The sequence below is a fragment of the Heteronotia binoei genome, chromosome 15 (assembly GCF_032191835.1).
Source record: "Heteronotia binoei isolate CCM8104 ecotype False Entrance Well chromosome 15, APGP_CSIRO_Hbin_v1, whole genome shotgun sequence".
NCBI classification, from domain to species: Eukaryota; Metazoa; Chordata; class Lepidosauria; order Squamata; family Gekkonidae; genus Heteronotia; species Heteronotia binoei.
The window spans coordinates 37,354,738-37,376,952 of NC_083237.1; positions in this window are offsets into that span (position 1 = coordinate 37,354,738).

The following is a 22,215-nucleotide window of genomic DNA, read 5'->3' on the forward strand; positions in this document are numbered from 1 at the left end:
GCCCCGGACCTCCACCAGCACAATGGATGAGGCACCAGCTAGACGAGAGGCCATCCTAACCCAGCATATGAGAAGGATGCGAATGGCCAATGCCGAGGGGACCAACCCGGGGCCCATGGAGCCAGAAGAGATTGACACCATCGTGGTCATCCCGGTGCATGAGGGGGGCCCAGAGTCAGAAGAGGGAGAGCCAGAGGCCTCAACCCTGAAAGAGGAGGAGGATGAGGTGGCCAAGGAGTTCTGAGCGATGGTCCGCAAGGAAGTAGAGACCATGGTCAAGGGCCTGAAAAATGAGATGCAGGCCATGACCAACCGCATGGCGGGGGAGATCACCCGAGAGATCTCCTGTTCCCTGGGGTTGCTGGGGCCCCAGAGGGTCCCCCAACCCCCTCCCCGGTCCGGCAACAGCCAGCACCAGTGGTTCCAGCCCCTGCCGCCCCGGCGGTGCCACCAGCCGCACTGGCGGCGTCCTGGCCAGCAGTTCCACCTCCAGCACCTCGAGATGGAGAGTGGGGAAGGGAGCTCGATGCCACTTTTGACGGGGACCTGGATGAAGTGGAATATTTCATGATCCAGGTGAATAGCTACATGCATTACTGGGGGAATACGTTCCCCGACAAGTTCAGCCGAGTGGACTACCTGGGGTCAAAGCTGAAGGGGGCGGCCAAAAGGTGGTATGTTAGCTTATACAGGGCCATGAGCCCGGAACGGGACTATGTAGCAACGTTCCTTCAGGCTCTGTTGGCTCAGTACGAAGACCCCCTCCAGGAAACTCGGGCACTGGCAGCCCTGCAGGACATGCAACAGGGCCAGAAGTCAATCTGGGAATATGTAGCAGACTTCCGGGCCAATGCAGCTAAGGTCCAAGGATGGAGCGAGCTGATGAAGATTGAGCACTTCACCCAGGGCTTGAATGTGGGCGTATTGGATCGGGCCCTCACCCAAGCTTGACCTACTACGTTGGTAGGTTGGATCCAGCTAGCGGGCAAGGTGGAGACCAATATGAAGCGCGTCACCATGCAACGCCAGCAGCAGAGCGGGAAAGGGGGACGGGACCAGAAAACAACCCTGAAATCGGAGGCGAAGAAGCCGATGGGGGGAGCCAGCGGCGGGAAGTGCTTTCGGTGTGGGGATCCAGGGCACCTAGTGAGCAGCTGCCCGAATCCCCCGCGGCCACCACCAAGCACCCCGAAGCAGAGCACCCCCATCCCAAAGAAGGCACTTGGCTGTCCTAAGGAAGCGGCTAAAGGCAACATGGCAGCCATCAAAGAGTCGGAGGAAGACACACTCCTGGAGGATGAATTAAGTGAGCTGGTGTGGCTGGAGGAGCCATTGGGAAATGAGAATGACCTGCTCTGAGAGGTGCCCACCAGCAGGTCACAGAGGAGCGGGCACCAGTGACGGTGAGAGTGACTGGATCCCTATACTTTGTACCCGTGAGACTGTTGAACCCCAAACTCAAAAGGTTCATGCAAGTGAGGGCCCTAATTGACTCTGGGTGCAATCGGGAATTAATCACGCCCAAAATAGTGGAAGCCTTGGGCCTGACTACTACCGCCCTCCCCCACCCCATACAATTTGAGCAAATAGACAGGTCAGTGATGAGGGGGGAACATTGCGCCCTAGAGACCCAATTTTTGCCCGTGGGAATCGATTAACATTGGGAGCAAGAGTCTTTTGTGATCACCCCTTCTTGCTCCTACCCGGTAGTTTTTGGGGTAGGGTGGTTGGCCAGACATGAGCCAGACATTCGATGGGGAAGGCAGACTATAAAATTCATGGTCCCTTTATGCAAGGACCACCTATGGAACCTAAAGTGGGGACCTCGCCCCCCACTCTCGACCGAGCGGGTGTGCCTGACAGTGGAAGAAGTCCCAGAGATTCCCCGGGCATATCAGGACTTGATGGGGGCATTTAGCCAACAGGGTGCCAACGAGCTGCCGCCCCACAGGGACACTGACTGTGCCATTGAGTTAATACCGGGGTAACCACTCCCAAAAGCCAAACTATACCCGATGGGATGGGCGGAAAAAGCAGAGCTGCGCAAGTTTCTGGACAAGAACCTGAAGCGGGGGTTCATTAGGCTGGCCATGGCTCCCCACGCTGCCCCGGTCTTGTTCAGGAAAAAGAAGGACGGCTCGCTTAGATTTTGCACAGATTTTCGCGGGATAAACGCGATTTCAACTTCAAACGCCTACCCCATCCCCCTCATTAAAGACTTGTTAAGTACTGTGTTGGAGGGGAAAATTTTCACAAAACTGGACTTGAGAGATGCGTGCTTTAGAATGCGCATTAAGGAGGGGGATGAGTGGAAAACGGCGTTCAACACACCATTGGGACAGTTTGAATACCTGGTGATGCCATTTGGACTACAGGGTGCCCACGGGGTGTTCATGAACTTTATAAGCAATGTTGAGGAAATTTTTGTTTAAGGGGGTGGTGGTCTACCTGGATGACATCATTATTTACTCGCAAGACGAGAAGTCACATGTGAAATTGGTGAGGGAGGTGTTGAGTACTCTGTTAAATCACAAGCTGTATGCTAAACAGTCAAAATGCGAGTTCCATAAGGCCAAATTGGATTACTTGGGGTTCAGGGTGTCTGCCAGGGGGTTGGCAATGGACCCGGCTAAAGTGCAAGCCGTACTAGATTGGGCTCCCTCGAGGACACGTAGACAACTCCAATCGTTCCTCGGGTTTGCAAATTTTTACAAGACGTTCATACAGGCAGGCCCAGCAGGGAAGCATGCACCGAATGGCCCAGCCACCAGACGCATGTCTCAGTGAAAGGCACCCTCCTGTTGAGTCTCCAGGACAGTCTGCATTCTCACACCTCGGGTCACAACTACTCAAAGCCACAAAGCCACAACTACTCAAAGCCACTACTCATGCCACATATAACCATAAAACCAGTAAAACCTGCCCTCAAAAGTGACCAGCCTATATAAAGGCACCTGCCCGTAGGCAATTCCACAATTCACTGATATGCTCTGCAGGGTAGGCAAAAAACACACTCCAGTCATCAGCCAAACAGCTGGGGAGTAAAAAATTTCTACCTGGCCCCTCAATAAATGAGGGGACCAGCAATTGCCAACATAACAAACAAGGTGGGCAGCAGGGCCAACAGTCGACGAGGGACTGAAGAGAGGGGGCGGAGGCTTGGCCGTTAGCACGCTCAAGCACCGCCCCCACCTAAACGCATACAAACGGGCTCACAATGCCTGCTTTTTTTCCTCCCGGGCGGCAAAAGTTCCCCGACAGCTGAGCCGCGATGCAGCTGGCTGCCAGAGATTCCATTGCCCCCCAAGTCAGAATAAAGAGGCGGACACAATGAATTGGTAAAATTATGGGCCACTTTTATTAAATGAAACATAAATGGCAAGGGCAACCAGAACTGGGGCCAGGTCAGGGCCAGGGATCTCAACAGACCACTCCCCTGTCTTTAGTGGGTGAGAGACCTGGCTCCCCAGCCGGAGCTGTGTGTCACAGCTCCTGTCGGGCAGGCCCAGCAGGGAGGCACACATCAGAGGGCCCAGTCACCAGACGCAAGTCTCAGTGAAAGGCACCCTCCAGTCAAGTCTCCAGGACAGTCTGCATTCTCACACCTCGGGTCACAACTACCCAAAGGTTGATCCTGCCAGACCCCTAACTCCCCAAAAGGGGGAGGCTTACCGGTCCTCCCCAGGCCGCAAATAACCATAAACCCAGTAAAACCTGCAACAACTAAGGCGAAGTCTCTACTTAGGGCTTAGCACCCACCAGAAGGCCCAGAGCCAACCCCAGCCCTTGCCAAAGAACCTTCAAGAAAAGCTTATTACCCTTTTCAGGGAGATGCACCCCATCCCCTCTGTAGAGGTCAGGATATTTCATAGAAATATCCGGATGGGGCAAATAGTGTCAAGTCTGCTGTAATGTCTGAGTAGTTTAGGCCCAAACATTGGTTCAGGAAGGGACTCCTGGGTAAAAAGCCATACTGTATTCATATGCTGCTAGCTCAACCTCTCCTTCCCCCCTCCTTCCCTTTGTTATGTAGCACAGCTTGGTAACGAGAACATGGGAATAAGATTGTGAAGCCTTCTCAGAGATAACGAGCGCTAAGGAAGCGCCCAAAGCCAACCAAGGCCTGAGAACGATAAAAGTAACAACGATGTGTGAATGTACCTTGCATAGTGTGCCCCCCCTCAGGAATGCTTTTGATTTGTACCTTAAAAGTTTGCCCTTTGTGTATGCTCGCCAGTCTCGCAATCTTTCGTCTATAGCTCTGCAACATGTTACAATAAACTAGAAACTTCTTATCAAGAGAGTCTCGTTATTGAAACATCAGACTTGACAAATAGTGGCCCAAACCACCCTCCAATGCCTTACGAATCTCCCTATTTGCTCTATAACGAGCCCTCTCTATCCCTGCTGGATTCCAGGCACTGCGCCACACCAAGTGCGGAATCATGGCTTACCAAACTATAATGGTACCGGGCCATCTCTTCTTAATGAACTTAAAATCATCTCGAGTCTGCAAGATCAAAGCCTTGCCCTTAATCAGCCCGAGATCATTCCCCCCCAGGTGCATGATTAAAGCCTGAGGAGGAGGGACAACATTCCCTTGAAATAACAACGCAAGCAAACCAGACCACTGAAGACACCAGCACCTCCGCCATTCAACAGTAACATATTGGCTGAGCCCCAGCTGAGAGCCAACAGAAGTTCTCCGAGCCTGATGTGCTGCCCAAAACTGTGCCTACAGATGAGAACGCGGCTCCTCCGGCCAGGAACAACAGCATCTAAAAAGAGAAACAGACAAGTTATAAAACCTAACCATAACAACCCCAGCTCCAGAAAACAAAGCTAAGAGTGGAGCAAAGGGCGAATATAACATTTATAAGCCCAAGACCGCCAACGGCCAAGGCGCTGAATGGACAAAGCAGAATATCCTAAGGCCGCAGCCGTAGATGCCTCCCCAATTCTAAAGGAGTGGATACCAAACCTCACTCCCGACAACCCCAACCAAGCTAAGGCCTTAGACGTCACTGCCCAAAACTGATGTTTTGTCAGAGGGCTGCCTCCAAAATGACAAAACAACAACCCTTCACAGCCTCCCTGCACCACCAAATAGTCAGCCAATGTGGAAAACGGGCAAAGATCCACCTCTGAACACGGACCCAGTTCCACTACAGTCTCAATGTCCCATTGGTCTGACTTGGAGTGCCGGACGGTAAGAGCTGCCTTACCCTCCATTAACCTAACATCCCTAAGCGACAAGGCCCTGCCTGAAACATCATTTCTGGAGCTTGCCACTAACTCACTGATCCTAACTGCCCCAAAAAAGGCCACCAAAGAGGCTGCATGAAACAAAACAGCCTCAAAGTGAGATGCACAAACTGCACACCAAACCCCCTTCAAACCTCTAAGAATCTCGAAGGACATAGGATTTCTGGTGTCAGGTTTAGGCCCAACCTCTCTGGACCACCCCTCCAGCATCTTTCGAAGATGAAAGTCTGCTGTTTCCTCCTTATACCCTAACACCTTGCTAGAAAAAGCCAGCGCAGACAGGCGTCCTCTAAAAGATCGCATGGTCAATCCCTTACCTTTTAAGGAAACACAATAATGGAGCAACTGCTCCACCGGGAGGGGCCAAGCAATGTGATACTCTACCTTGGCCCTAAAGTCTTCAAACTGCCACAAAGCATGTTTGTAAGACTTCCTGGTGCTAGGCGCGATGGCTAGGCCTATCACATTGCAGGCCTCGGCTCTCCAATGAGCCATAGCTCCTGGGGCATTGGCACTGCCTCTCGATGGGCATCTGGGGCCAGCTAACGAAACTTCTCCATCTGTTTACAAGAGAGAGCATCAGCTACCCTGTTATTCACCCCAGGAACATGCTTGGCCAAAAACAAAATGTTAAGCTGCAGACAACGCAGAGTGAAGGCCCTCACCAACCTCATAACCCGCTGCAATTTGGATGAAAGGGAATTAATGACATGAACCACAGCCATGTTATCGCACCAAAAATGAATGGTGCAATCGGCCATATCACTCCCCCACAACCAAACTGCAACCAAAATGGGGAAGAACTCTAAAAAATTAAGATCCTGGCCCAAACCAGCCTGCACCCATGAACCTGGCCAAACGTCCGTGCACCAGTGTCCACGGAAGTAAACCCCAAAACCTAACAACCCAGCAGCATCAGACCTGACCTGAAGCTCCGCCTCAAGCCTCATGTCTTCTCTCCAGAAGGAAATCCCATTAAAGGATTCCAAAATCTCCTGCCACACCTGCAGGTCCTCTCTCATGCTGCTGGTAACCCTAGTCCTATGCTGAGGCAAGTGAAGGCCTGCCATAGCGTCACAGAACCTGTGAAGAAAGGCCCTCCCAGGGGCAACCACTTTGCAAGCAAAGTTAAGATGCCCAACTAACTGCTGAAGCTCAAGCAGCGTAACCTTCTTGAGGAGGAAAGCACTAATCCTATTCCTTAAATCCTCTATCTTCTGAGAAGGTATTCTGGATGATTGTGCAAGGGTGTCCAATTCAATTCCCAAAAAGACAAGGCATTGGGCTGGCCCTCAGCTTTTTACTTGGCCAATGGCACACCCAACTCAGCAGCCAACTCAATAAAGCCAGACAACAACTGAGCGCCATGCCCAGTACCTGCAGGACCCACAAATAGAAGGTCATCCAAATAGTGGAAAACATCCTGTAAACCCACTTTTCGTGCACAGCCCATTCAATGAATGTGCTGAAACACTCAAAAGCAGCACATGATACAGAGCAGCCCATAGGCAAAGCCCTGTCCATGTAAAATTGCCCTGCAAAAGAGAAACCCAAAAGCTCAAAATCATCTGGGTGGACAGGGAGAAGGCGAAATGCAGATTTGATATTGCATTTAGCCAGCTCAGCCCCCTGAACCCCAGCATCGAAAGATGCCCATGGTCTGATCAAAGGTAGTATACTTAACTGAGCATAGTTCTTTGGGAATCCCGTCATTAACAGAAGAACCCTTGGGGTAAGAAAGGGAATTCTAAAACCCAATGAAAAACCATTTAACAAATATAAACTATCAGCCCTGCGTGGGTACCTATGCAGCCACCACTCAAGAGGTCTCACCTTTATTGGGCTGGGACCATTTTCCAGCTTGGGAAGAACCCCCACTCTCGCCCTGTCTCTTTTGGCCCTTACGTGGCTGAACTTTGGGACAGTTGCTAAAGGATTGTGGACCAGCACACATGGGGCATTCGTGCTTGAACTGGCAAGCTTTCTGACTGCACACCCCCTGTGAAGCAAACTCCCAACAAAGCAAGCGGGGTTGAACCGCCTGCCCCGCTGAACTGCGGGAAGATGAAGATGAAACAGAAGGAGAAGTGGAACCCTTAGCAACTAAATGACCTCTGTCAGAGCGGTCACCCAAATTAGGCCGAGCAGGTGACATAACCTGCAGCCACAATTGTTGATAGATATGATCCCAGGGGAGGGAAGGGCACAAAGTGGCCCTCATCCTGAATTCCTCATCATACTGAATCCAGGCCGGGCCGCTGAACATCATATACCCTTTGTAGATAATGTCCATATACGGTATTAGCACTGCCACCCTCCAGGGCTGAGCACGCGCTATCACTCCAGCATACACAAAGAACCCAGGCAGCCAATTAGCCCAGGTCCGATCCACCTTCCATTTTTTCAACTTTTCCTTCTCCTTGTCATCAAAATCCTCCTTGTCTTTTTTTCCATTTGCCAAAACAGAAGTGAAAATATATCCACATATTCTCCCTTAAGGATCTTGTCCTTTGTGGCCGGCAACAAATGGTTGCCCAAAAGTAAAGTGACATCGCCAAAGGGCATAGCAGAAAAAGGAACCGCCCCATAGGGAGAGGGAAATCCCCATCCCCTGGTTAATGAAGGTGCGACCTCTTGCTGCCCAACCCCTGGCCAACTCTCATATGGGCCAAACTGGCCAGCTGACCTGAGGCCCCACCCCCAAGGTAGACGGAGCATTTGAACTCCCAGGAGCAGTTCCCACACCATTAGGTGCAACATATCTTCAGGGCCCCCAAGGCCAAACAAGCCCAGTGCAATTCCATGAGCTATCACCCGATTTACCTGGCAATCCAGCAGGCACCAAAGCCATGCCTGCCCCAACGACACCAGAAGATGGGCCTGCACCAGCATCTGGAGCATCCAGATTCATGGCACCTCCAGTAGCATTAGCAGCAGACCTGCCCTCTAAAATAGAGTCTGGTTAGAATGTCAGCTTGAAAAGCAATTTTTGAACCCCGTCCCCTTTCCAAAAACAGCGACGGAGGAAATCCAGACGCATGCTCAAGGGCCTGCTGCCTCTGAAGGATGGCTGCATTCACCTCATCCTTCCCCTCCTCGTCCGAAGAGGAAGGAGGCGGGGGACGATTCTGCGGAGGCTTAGGAGCCTTACATGCACGCTGTTTGCCTTTAACCTTCCCTGCACCCTTCCATCTAGACATTCTTAAAATACAACAGAATACACAAAACTCCCAAGCGGTCTATGACAGCAATGGAGCCAAAGGTAAAAACCCCACTAGCTCAGCCGGAGATTCCATTAGCTCGGAGAAACGTCAACTGCGGGGTGAGACGATAGAGGTTTACAAGATTATGCATGGGATGGAGAAAGCAGAGAAAGAAGTACTTTTCTTCCTTTCTCACAATACAAGAACTCATGGGCATTCAATAAAATTGCTGATCAGTCAGGTTAAAACAAATAAAAGGAAGTACTTCTTCACCCAAAGGGTGATTAACATGTGGAATTCACCGCCACAGGAGGTGGTGGAGGCTACAAGCATAAACAGTTTCAAGAGGGGATTGGGTAAAAATATGGAGCATAGGTCCATCAGCGGCTATTAGCCACAGCATTTTATTGGAACAGTCTAGAGCAGTGATGCTCTGTATTCTTGGTGCTTGGGGCGGGGGGCAAAGTGGAAGGGCTTCTAGCACCACTTGTGAACCTTCTGATGGAACTTGGGTTTTGTTTTGGTTTTTTTGCCACTGTGTGATACAGAGTGTTGGCCTGATCCAACACGGCTTCTCTTATGTTCTTATTATGATCTGCGTTTCACAACTTGGTGCATGCTTAAAGTCATTGTTACTTACTTGATCCTTTTTTAAGATTGGCAGTGTGTGGTGATTAACATGTGGAATTCACCGCCACAGGAGGTGGTGGCAGCTACAAGCATAGCCTGCTTTAAGAGGGGATTGGATAAAAATATGGAGCAGAGGTCCATCAGTGGCTATTAGCCACAGTTTATATGTGTGTGTGTGTGTGTGTACGTACACACACATATATTGGGCACTGTGTGACACAGAGTGTTGGATTGGATGGGTCATAGGCCTGATCCAACACGGCTTCTCTTATGTTCTTATGTTCTCAGTGTGTTTTAAAGTAATTAGTTTCCCTTACACTTCAAAGCAATGGACATTTTTTTTTTAATTTTTAGTTCTGTGGTCCAAGAGTGCCAGCCACAATATGAATCACCCAATAAAGAAATTTTATTTTTAACACAATGTATAGTACTTATTAAGCAGTTAGGCATTCACAACACTACCTTAGTAATATTTGCTTATAACATTGCAAATTATTGTGACTATCTGCATATCATAAATGGTATTATTGCATCAGTTTTTCATTTTGTATTAATGTTGATATCTAACCCCTTGAAATGAAAAATAATCAGTGTGTCTGGTCACAGCTACATAGCTTAAAACCCATCCCTGTCTTCATTGTTGGAGATAAAGACTGCCTCTTCTCCATGTAGGGGGAATGAAAACTGTCTCTCGTCCTCTGCAAGCACAGGGAGGTTCCCAGTCTCCAGACTGGAGAATCTAGCTCTGGCTGTCAAAAGAAAAGAGTTCTCACAGAACCGTGTCTGGGAAAGTGATTTCTCCTAAGGTATAGTCTTTCAGCTTCTAATTTGATCGATCTTATATATTGCTAATTGTGAGACAAAAATATTTGACCCCGCAAACTGTCCTAAAAGGTCAACTGCTCTAGTCCAGTGATTTTATGGTGAGAAGCGCAGAAATGTATAGCTATCAGATGTAGGAGAGTACACACCTGCGCTTCAACAAGAATCTTAACAAAATATGGATATTATTAAAACTGACACAGCTTCGACTGGACAAGATAAACAGAGAAAAATGAGGAAATTAGGTTCTCACACAATATATTTTCAGAGTCAAGCTGCCATATATTTTCTGAGTCCCCCACCCAAACAGATATAAACAGAAGCCAAAGCTAGGAGCAGGCTCAACAATGCACCCAAAAGAATCTTGGCAAATTACAAAAAGATTTCTGCACATTGCCCTAAACAGGAAAGCCTTATAATTCTTATTAAGGATCTCCAAATATATCCAGCTCAGAAAAATCTACTGACAGAATTTCTAGAGTCAGCGTGTCATAGCGGTTAAAGTGTTAGACTGGAATCTGGGAGACCCAAATTTGAAACCCTCACTCCGCTAAGAAACCCTGCTAGGTGGTAATTTTGTTTTTATTTATTAACTTACTTTGGCTTTATATCCCACCCTCTTCGCAAACAGACTCAGGGCGTAACCTGGGGCTAATCACTCTCTCTTTCAGCCTAACTTTACAGGGTTGTTATGAGGAGGGAAAGTTTTTATAAGAGCTGTTGGCAGCCCCGGTTTGTATTGGCTGTGTCTATTTGTTATATGTTTTAAAGTAATTAGTTTCCCTCATATTTCAAAGCAATGGACATTTTTAAAAAAAAAAAAAAATTAGTTCTGTGGTCTGAGAGTACCAGCCACAATATGAATCACCCAATAAAGAAATTTTATTTACACAACGTATAGTATGTATTAAGCAGTTAGGCATTCATAACACTACCTTAGTAATATTTGCTTATAACATTGCAAATTATTGTGATTATCCGCATTTCATAAATAGTATTACAGCTTCAATTTTTAATTTTGTATCAATGTTGGCTTCTCCCCCTTTAAATGAAAAATGACCAGTGTGTCTGGTCACAACTATACAGCTATACGGTTTTGAACTGTATCATTATTTATCAAAATTATTTCTTAAAACAACAATAATGTGTATTTTAAAAAATAATGATTATAATACAGAAAGAAAAACAGAGAACAGAGAGAGAGAGAGAGGAAGGTCATTATATAAAAAGTTTACACTTTAACAAGCAGATTCTCAGCATTATTGTAAGGTACAATTGTCATAAACTGTAGAGCTGAGATAAAAGTTAAGATTAAAAGTGAGAATTTCACAAAGATGATTATTGACAGAATGACTGTTGCCCCAGCCTGGAACACTTCCTCTGTAGCTTCAAATAGTTAAGCAAACTTGGTTTGGTCAAAGGATTAGGTTTTGCCACTTTTTGCAGTATTTATCAGAGGCTTCAGATGCATAATTAATTTCTGAGGAGACTGTAGGTTTGGCATTCAGACGCAACTTTTCCTGGGGCATCACAGTTATGGGGGCAAATGCACTGATCGGGGATTGACATCCCCCCCCCCCCAATTACATTTGTTAATCGATTTATGTCAGAAGCCACGCTCACAATTTTTCTTCAACATTTTTTTAATGTTTTCAAAGAGGCTTTTAACCATTCTAGCAGTAAGTTCAAGAAGTACAAGCCCGGAACATGGGGGGAACATGAGGAGAATGATCCCTTTGGAGTGACTCGCAATCCTCTCTGGTTCTCACTACCCTGAACAATTTAGTGTCATCTGCAAACTTGGCCACTTTGCAGCTTACTCCCGACTCCGGATCATTAATGAACAAGTTAAAGAGCATGAGTTGTATTGACACGCAACCTGATGCAACCTGCTGTTAAAGGAATATGTTACATGTATAAAGTTAGCCGTGTTCAGTTTTAAAGCCATCATTTTATCCATTAGGTATGTCTCCTCTCCAAACTATGTCCGCTTAGAACTGTTGCATCTCCACAATTCTCTAAATAACGTCTGTGTTGCAAAACACGCTTTCCCTAAACAATATGAAGCCTGCTACACCTGTGGCTGACCCTCTTTTCCCCCTTAGGAAACATCCGGCATTCCTTGGGGTGTGCGGATCCCTCGCCACCATCGGGGACTGTTGAGTCACTTCCCCATAAGGAAACATATGGCGTTTGTTTTTTGTGTGCGCACGCATGTGTGGGAGGGGCAGCCGTCACTTTGATGATGATAGGGCCCCCCCTAGCTACTACTTACAGTAGCAAAATTGCATGGCCAAAAGGGTGAATATAAGAAGTCCCAGCAATGAAATAATAATATTAACAACTCATTGCTTGATTAAGTTACTCCAAGTTATCTAATGGTAGAAATGGGTAATAACTTTCTCTGAGTTCATATGTGGTTTAGTTCAGTCTAAATTAATGTATTTTTCTTTGATAAAAAGTAGAACTAAGATATTCCCCATTGTACATTTATAACCATTAAAACTGCTATGGACAGATTGCAATGTATGTGAAGTGTGCAGAAAATGGGGAATCATTCTTTTAGTACTTTTGAACATTCGGGTGCCTGCAGCCCGTTGCGCAGTGGCTGGGCTGCAAAGGCACGAGTTTGCCTCCCTGGACGGGGAGAGACAGAGGGCACCCGTTCTGGCACGCAGGCTGGGAAGCGAGGTCTGGCTGATTGACAGCCAGACCTGCGCTCCTCTCAGTCTGCGTCGAGCATGTCTTCGGTCTGGCCGTCTTTGAAGAGCTCCGTGTGCCGCTGGCTGTCTTCGGCGTTGGGATCATTTTCGTCGGCGTTGACTGGGCTGGTGTTCTGGCTGAGTCCTCTTGCTTGGAAGGGGGTGGTCAGGCGCGGGCCTCGGGAGTGCTGAGGGTTTTTTTTATTTCAAAGTGGGCGGATCGGGTGGGCTTTTTTGGAGGCATGCGCGGGCCCCTTGAGCAGCCTGTGGGCAGAGTGTTAAACTGCGTTACTGCAGTCATAAGCTCTGCTGACGTCCTTATATCCCAGCAGCTGAGTTTTGGGGTGTGAAGGGGGCTGGATTAGGGCCTTTGAAACAGCTCCTTTGAGGTGCGGGATCTGGCTGGGGTTCCTGTGGCATCCCAGGAGGGAGAACTGGCCTGAGTTTTCTTGATCCGGGGGGCAGTGGGGCTCAACGGAGGAGCTTCTGCTCAGCACACAGAAGGTCCCTGGTTCAATCCCCAGCATCTCCATTGGAGGATCTTGCATAAGGGCTCAGTCAGTCCTCTCTGTTTGTTATACTGGAGGCTCTTTTGGTGGTTTTTCAAGAGGGACGGTGGCTCGGTGGTAGAGCATCTGCTTGGGAAGCAGAGGGTCCCAGGTTCAATCCCCGGCAGCTCCAAAAAAGGGGTCCAGGCAAAGAGGTGTGAAAAACCTCTGCTTGAGACCCTGGAGAGCCGCTGCCAGTCTGAGTAGACAAGACTGACTTTAGGGAGGGACAGTGGCTCAGTGGTAGAGCATCTGCTTGGGAAGCAGAAGGTCCCAGGTTCTCTTCATTTAGAGCCAGCTGTTTGGTTTTTGTGTGTGTTCCTGGGCTCCCTAATTAGCAAAGGGGGGTTAGGGGGGCTGGATTGTTGCCTTTGGAGCAGCCCCTTCGTAGTGCGGCTGGTGGTGCTGCTGGGGCCTGGCAGGCAGCCATTGGAGGCTTCATTTTCTGCCCTGGTAACAAGGCTGCTGGCCATTTTGAGTTTATTAACAGAGGGGGTGGCAGTGGCCATTTTAGGCTACATTTTTTGCCCAGCAACAGGGCGGTTGGCCATTTTAGGCTACAATTTTTGCCCGGTAACAGAGCGGTCGGCCATTTTGAGGTTGATCAGCAGTGAGGGCAGCAGCGGACATTTTAGGTGTCAATTTTGCCCGGTAACAAGGCTGTCGGCCATTTTGGGGCTCATCCATCAGAGTGTGGTATTGCCATTATGGCTGGTGGCAAGGGGTCTGGGAAGTCTAAGGACAAGAAGCTGGCGCCCAAGACACCTAGGGTGCCGCCTAAAAGACCTACACCTCCTGCATCCTTGTCTGATGAGGAGGGTGATGGGATGGTGGAGGCTAATATTATGAGCAGACTGAGGGTGCTTGAACAAGCGTCTGGTCTGCCTTGTCCTGGTGGGTTAGACGGTGCTGGCACATCCATGAGGGGTCGCCAAGCCAACATTTTAACTAGGCTTTCTCTCCTTGAGGGCAGGTCTGCTGTTGCATCTATGGATAAGGATGCTGGGTCCAGTGGGGCAGATGCAGCAGCGGCTGCTGGAGCATTTGGTCTGGGGTTGGTGGTTGCTCCTTCTGGATGGTCTGGTAAGTCGGCAGGTAATTTGCAGGTGGGTAGTGGTTTGGCTTGGCCATGGGGTCCTTGTGGTCCTACCTTATTGGCTGGGCAAGGTTGCCTCTCTTTTAGTTCAGGCATGCCTTCTGCCTCTGGGTTTGGGTCCCCTTTTACTTGGCCTGGGTTTAGTGGGCAAGGGGGGCCTTGCGGGGCTTGTTCGGGTGTTGGTAGTTTGGGTATGGCTAGCCCCTTTCTCGGGGCACCTTCCCTTTATGGGATGGTGCCTTTTGCTTCTTTGCCCTTTGGGGATGTTGCTCTACCATTGGGTGACCACCTGCTCCCCGCAACGTGTGAGAAAATATTGAAAGGGGAGTATGTAGATATATTTTCCTTGCTCTTTAGGGAATTAGAGAAAAAAGATAAGGAGGATTTAGATGAAAAAGAGAAGGAAAAATTGAAGAAGCGTAAGGTGGACAGAACCTGGGCCAATTGGTTTCCAGGATTCTGTATATATGCAGGGGTGATCGCCCGGGCCCAGCCTTGGAGGGCTGCAGCCCTTTTTCAGTACTTAGATATTCTATATAAGGGCTATACGGCCTTTAGTGGCCCGGCGCGGCTGCAGTATGACGAAGAGTTTCGGATGAGGGCTGCCCTTTATCCATCTCTTCCGTGGGACAGGATCCACCAGCAGCTTTGGCTGCAGGTTATGTCCCCTGCCAGGCCTAATCTGGGTGACCGCTCCAACAGCGGCCATTTGGTAAATAGGTCCTCCTCCGCTGGGTCGGCTTCGTCAGGATCTCCCCACGGTGCTGCAGGGCAGGCGGTTTATCCCCGCTTGCTCTGCTGGGAGTTCGGCTCCCTCGGGGTTTGCAACAGGAAAGCGTGCCAGTTTAGGCATGAATGCCCCTTGTGCGGGGGCTCACATTCCTTTGACAGCTGCCCCAGAGCCAGAGGACATAAGAACCCAAAAAAGCCTGGGGGAGGTGGAGGAGCCTTTCCAGCTAAAAAAGGGCCCCAGCCCGATAAGGGTGGGGCCTCTTGAACGGTGGCTGGCAGAATATCCCAGAAGGGCCGATAGTTTGTATTTGTTGGATGGTTTTAGGTTTGGTGTTAGGATCCCATTTCATGGGCCTAGAGTTCTGTTTCTTTCAGGTTACCTTAAGTCTGTGCTGGGTCTAGAGCACGTGGTTAGAGATAAAATTGCTAAGGAGCTAGGTGAAGGAAGGCTGTTGGGCCCCCTTTTCATGTCCTCCAGTGAGTACTCTTAGAGTCTCTCCTCTGGGGGTGGTACCCAAGAAGACGCCTGGTGAGCTGGCTGAGGAGCTGGGGGTTCTGTGCGATGCTATGGCAGAATTACGGTTGCCTCAGCATAGAACTAGGGTCACACGCACCATGAGGGATGATCTGGAGGTTTGGTAGGAATTTTTGGAGTTCTTTAATGGAGTCTCTTTGGAGGGACGATTTGAGGCTTGAAGCTGAGCTCCAGGTCATGTCTGATGCTGCGGGATCGTTAGGTTTTGGGGTCTACTTTCGTGAACATTGTGCGCGGATAGTTGGCCTGACTCCTGGGCGCTGATAGGTGTGAACCAAGATCTTATGTTTCTTGAGTTCTTTCCCATTTTAGTCGTGGTTTGGCTGTGGGGGAAGGATATGGCCAATCACACAGTGCATTTTTGGTGTAATAATATGGCGGTAGTCCATGTCATTAATTCCCTTTCATCCAAATCCCAGCGGGTTATGAGGTTGGTGAGGGCCTTCACTCTGCGCTCTTTGTGGCTTAACATTTTGTTTTTAGCCAAGCATGTTCCGGGTGTGAGTAGCGGGGTGACTGATTCTCTATCTCGTAAGCAGATGGAGAGGTTTCATCAGCTGGCTCTGGAGGCTGGCAGAAGGCTGGTTGCAATGCCCCAGGAGCTATGGCTGATTGGAGAGCAGAGGCGTGCAGAGCGATAGGTCTAGCCATTGCGCCTAGTACTCGGAAGTCTTATGAACGGGCTGTGTGGCAGTTTGAGGACTTTCAGGTAGAGGTAGGGTATTGCTGGGCTTGGCCCCTCCTGGTGGAGCATATGCTCCATTACTGTGGGTCGCTGCGAGGTAAAGGGTTAGCGGTGTGATCGGTTAGGGGGCGTCTGTCGGCGCTGGCTTTTGCCAGCAAGGCGCTAGGTTATAGGGCATTCGTTGGCCTATGTGGAGAAACGCCATTTTAATCCATGTTGGTGCTTCATTGGGAGGGATTGCTAAACTGCCAAGCAGGCTTGGGCCTAGCCTTCCCCTCCTTCCCCCCCTCCCTTCCAGAGCCAAACCAACAACTCTAGGGGGAAAGTCTCCTAGAGAGGCAGGAAGTTCTTTTGTTCTCGGCATGTGAGTTAGGAGGAAGAGTTGTTCAGTTCTCAGCTGCAGCTCGAAGGAAGAGGTTGCCAGTGGGGGAGCTCCTGCCTGTGCATGCGGCCTATTCAAAAGAGAATGAGGCCTCCAGGCAGTAAGACAAAGTAAGTCATCCAAAAGGGCAGGGCATGTTTAGACCAGGGCCAGCAGGATGCGTTTATAATCAACTTTTCTTTGTTATGCTGTGTGCTGTGCGGGTGCTGTGCTAACTTTTTAAATGCAACTGTTTTTGTTTTGTTCTTCTTTTCTTTTCTTTTTCTCCTTTAAATAAATATATTTTTACTGTTTAAATGCTGGCAGTCCATCTCTGTACCACATAGATCCCCAACCGCTCTAGACCACGCTGTGTTATAAAGGGGGCCCTGGGCAAGGAGGAAGGCATGCAGTTGGATAAGTTGCCAATCCTCCAGGGGTGCCCCAAAGAAGTGCTGAGGTCTCTGTAAAACCCAAGCACGGGGTGGCAGAGGACCTGGAGGCCTAGCCTCATAGCTGGAGAGGGGGATTGGGAGTCCTGTTCCTCTCAATCTGAACCCCTAGACTGAGCAGGTGGTGGCAGCGAGCCCAAGGGGCAGGAGGAGAAATAGCTCCCTCCAGGAGTTGGTGACTCAATAGGGAGCTGACGGGACCAGGTCTGAAGGCAGAATCGGGCCGGTTCCGTCACAGCCTATAAGGCCTATGTGTGGCCTTTGCTTAGGCCGTGTATGAGTTGGGTTTGGGAATGTTTGGTTGGTTGGTGTTTAACTGTTTTTTCTTTCAGATGCTGCTATTCCTGGCCAGAAGAGCCGGAGCCAAGTTCTCATCTGCGGCCATAGCCACGTGTTTTGGGCCGCTCTGTAAGCACAGAGAACTGCGGTGGGCTCTCAGCTGGGACTTAGCCAGCACACTGTTATTGAGTGGCAGGGGCGCCGTGGCCTTCAATGGGCGGGCCTGCTGCCTTTTTGCACATTCAGGAGCGATGGCCGGGGACCATCATAGTGTGGTCAGCCATGCTGCCCCACCTGGTATGGCTTTGTGCTTTGGACCCCGCAGCTGTAGAAAGGGCCAGGTACAAGGCTAGTAAGGAGCTTATAAAGTTGCCCGAGAAGGGGTTGGGCCACTATTTGCCCCATCCGGACATTATGGTGAGATGTCTTGACCTCTACAGAGGGGATGGGGTCCATCTCTCGGAAAAGGGTAATATACTTTTCCTGAGAGATTTGCAGCAAGGGTTGCGGGTGGCTTTGGGCCTCCTGGTGGGTGCTAAGCCTTAAGTAGAGACTTGGCCTTAGTAGTGGCAGGTTTTTGGGGTTTAGGGCACTATGCAGCCCGGGGAGGACTGTGAAGCATCCCCCTTTTGGGGACTTTGGGGTCTGGCATGATCAACCCTGGGGTTTGAAGACCCGGGTGGAGAATGCAGACTGCCGGGAGACTCGGCTAGAGGGTGCTTTCTGGCGAGACGTGCGTCTGGGTTTGGGCCCTCTGGTGCAGGCCTCCCTGCTGGGCCTGCCCGGAGGGAGCTGAGGCACTCAGCTCTGGCCGGGGGGCTGGGTCTCTCGCCTGATATGGCAGGGGAGTGGTCGTGGTGACACCTAGCCCTGTCCAGGCCGCCTCTGGTGGGGTACCCTTGCTGTTTATGAAGTTAATTAATAAAGTGGCCCAATTTTATTCCAACACTTGGTGTCTGTCTTGTTCTTTCGTCCTTGGAGGGCAATAGCTTGACACCTCTCCTTTCTGTTCATATTGTGACGTTTTCTGTTCCATTATTAAGTATGTTTCAACTCTTTAGGCAGAATGAGATTGGAAAATGAAAGGAGGGGATCATCACAGGAGAATTGAAGGTGGGAAGAAATTGAATGAAATTATACTAGGTTGATCAGTTTAGCAACATCCCATGCAGGGTTTTTTTTTTTTTAAGAGAAAGCCTCGAAGGAACTCATTTGCATATTAGGCTACACCCTGATGTCACCTTTGTTTAACACAGGGTTTTTTTTAGAAAAAGCCCAACAGGAACTCATTTGCATATTGGGACACCTAGCCAGCTGAAGCTGTGCTCCTGTGCATTCCTGCTCAAAACCCCCCCTGATCCTATATTTGCCTCAGTTTTGTTGTCAATTATAGCCATTGAGAGGTTTCTTTAAAAATGGTACTCAAAATCATCACAAACTGTACCAGGCTTCTGCCTGTTGAATCTGTTCTGTTCTGCCTTCCTTACACTTCTAGTGGCTGGCTGCAGCACAGAACTGCATTAACGTAAAATAAATTGAAATACATTATCTGAATGGGACACAATTTCAGCTTTGCAGACCCTCAAGCTGACTTGGACATTCCTGTTCAGCTCCAGCAGATGATCATCAGCACAATCCACAGACCCTGTCCATTTATTAAAGCATTATTCTCAAACATTCCCTTACAGTGCAGCTCTATTACCTGAGCAAAACAACAACTGAATAATTAAGTTTTGCATAGTTTAAAGAATTCATGGAGAATGGGATCTTCCTGACCTCATCAGGGAAGTCATTCGTTAGGGCAGAGGCCACAACAGAGAATGAGTAGGTATGAGCATTTATTGACCTTATCCATTTGTGGAGTGGCATTTGCGGGAATCCCTGCTCAGATGAGCACAGCAGTCATAGTGGAGCATGGAGGAGAAGCAGTCCTTCAGATATGAGTGTAAGAAAAAGCCCCCTACTCTTCATACACATGGACATCGTGGTCACCAGTATGGTTGCCAGGGTGCCTGGAGTTTTGACTCACACACATCTGCTCTAAGAAGTGGACTTTGCCCACAATTTCTAAGGTTTATATGAATACTATAAGCCTCAGCTTTGCAGCAGCATTCTACATCTCTGGATGGGTGTTAGCCAGAACTACAGAAGAGCCTCCAGCCACTCCTTGAGTGCACAATCTCGGCCGTTGCAGTGGAAGAAGCCACACCGCCATGAACTGTACAGGCAAACAGTTTCCAGCCTATTTCCATGAACCAAAGACTAACACCACCAGAATCCATCTTGTTTTCCTGACTCCATCACAGCAAAGCAAGAGACTCACGTATCCAACAGCTGCTTCAACTTCTGCATAAAGCAATCAAGCTTATCTTAGGCATGGATCCTGCCAGACTGCCTAAGCTTTTGTCCAACAGAACCCAAGACAAAGGATGGTGCCAGCAGAGGAGAAAAGAAGAGGAAGAACAGCTTCACTCAGAGCCATAGTTATTGTATAAATCGGGTGTCACCTTAGGTATCAATTTGACCATCTGTTGTCACCTTTTAGATAAGTTTTGATAGTTTTAATCCCCTCCACCTCAATAATTGCTCCCATTCTTTCCCTTAATGGTCATCCTGGAGCCTCCCCCTTTGACCCATTGTTACCTGGAAGTCCAATCAGGTAACCAGAGCCAAGTCTGCTCATTGGCCAGGTATGGGCATCCAGCCAGGTGCTGCCAATAAACCAGCTATTGGCTGCCGCATAAGTCCAGCCCTTATGGTCATTGCAGAGCCTCCCCTCTTTCTAAGGTCATGTACCAGCTGACCACCTGTCATCCACCTCTGTCCTCTCATCCCCTAAGGGCTCAAGGTAGTCCTTATAACCTGTGATCCAGCTCCCCACAGGTGTGCATCTAGCAGTACCCCAGTTCCGCTGTCTAGATACATCCCTGATTCCTGATCAGTTGAGGGTCCCTTCCCCCTAGTCCTCGTTTGTCGCCATTGGAGCCTTCCTTGAAGACTACGATCACCCTGTTTGTCCATCCTTATGTTACCTCTATGCATTTCTTTCTATTTTTATTAGGACTGTATGTGTGTTGTATGTATCCATCACCTTGTATGTGTGTTCTATATTTTTCTACAATAAATTTTTAATTGTTTTTATCTAATTAGTGTCCTTGGTAAATTTAGCAATAATTTCTGGAAGTGGAATCCTGTATACATAGATTCTAGATCCTTTTTAAGCCAGGTGCCAACCTGTCAATTCCCCAGCCTCCTTTGAGGGCATTTTGGCTTACATGAGGGTCCAAGGCAATGAAGGGCTTTGTTCTCAATAGGTAATATCTCAAATTGTACCCAGTAACTGATGGGCAACCAATAGGGTGACTGCAGAATGGAAATCATATGAATCCACCAAGCTCCTGATAATAACTGAACGGCAGCATTCTGCACTAACTAGAGCTGAAGGGAGATCTATATAGAATGTATTACAGTAGTCAAGTTGTGATGTTACCGTGGTGTGGATCCAGGTGGCCAGATTAGCTGAATCAATGTAGGGGGGCATCATCTATCTTTAATAGGGGGGGAACCTTTATTTTAAGGCTGCATTAATTTGCATTCCCAGCAGCAATGTGAGATGTGGTTTAAAACCCTCAGGTATTCAGCAAGTCAGAAAGGGTCAGCTAAGCCCTACTGAAGGTGGGAAGCATCAAACTCATTCACAGGAGACAGGCAGTGATTTAGACTTTTACTGTATTATCAGGAAATCTGAATACATGTGTCAAGCAAGCAGATTTCAAAGTAACCAGTCCTTGAGTTGAAACAAAGTATGGCTTTATTGATAATCCATATGCTTCTATTGAGCTAGGTATTGGAACTGATACATAGTAACAGTAGAGAGCATACTTAAAGATGGCACATCAAAGGTTCTCAAAATAAAGCTAGAAATTCTAAACAAAGCTGTATTCACGTGTGAAGATTCACACCGTGACTTTCTTATCTCTCCTGTGGTTTCTCTTCCTGGGCCCAGGCCTGGGAACCTGCCCCTGGAGGCATTATCTTCAAAGAGCAAATTCCTGCATTTGTTAGTAAAAGCGAAAGGGGCGCAAAAGAGAGGCGCCTGTTATTCTCTACTTTGATGTGCCCAACTTAGTTCAGGGTTAGTAATATCTATGAAGCATTGCAATAACATTCAGATAACATTTTACCATCAGAAAAGGTTTAACATTGCTTGACATACTGCCCCCCCCTAAGCTCGTGCCCAGGGTTTGTCTGGTGCAGTAGGTAAAATCTTTTGAGGAGGAGGAAGGCTCAAAGGTCTGAGGACTTTACCCATTCATCACAGCTAGGGGGAAAGTATTTCCAGCGCACTAAATAATACAGCACCCCCCTTTTCTTCTTGGCATCCAGCACCTCCTGTACCTCATGGTGACTCTGACCCTTCACTTGAATAGGTTTGGGCTCCGGAGGGTGGGGGTGCCAGGCTGTAGCCCCCGGATCTTTGCGAAGAAGGCTGCAATGGAAAACAGGGTGGATTTTACTAAACAGTTTAGGTAGCTCTAGCTCCACTGTCATCTTATTTATCACCCGTTTTATTTTGAACGGTCCCAGGTACTTATAGGCCTACTTCCTGGAGGTAGATAGAAACACTGTCTCCCCCACCTTGAATTTCCATTCTGGGGAGTGTTTTTTGTCAAAATGGGCTTTGTAATCCCTCTTTGTAATCTCCAGGTTGTCTTGGATGACCGCCCACCCCTTCCCCAGAGTTTCCCACCATTGTTGACAAGAGGTAGGGTTTTGAGTTCCACTGTTGCTGGGTAACAGTGGGAAGGGCTTCCCTTCATAGCCATTCACAATTTTAAATGGTGTTGTTTTGGTGGAGCTATGGAGGCTGTTATTGTTCCCATACTCTGAACATAAGAACATAAG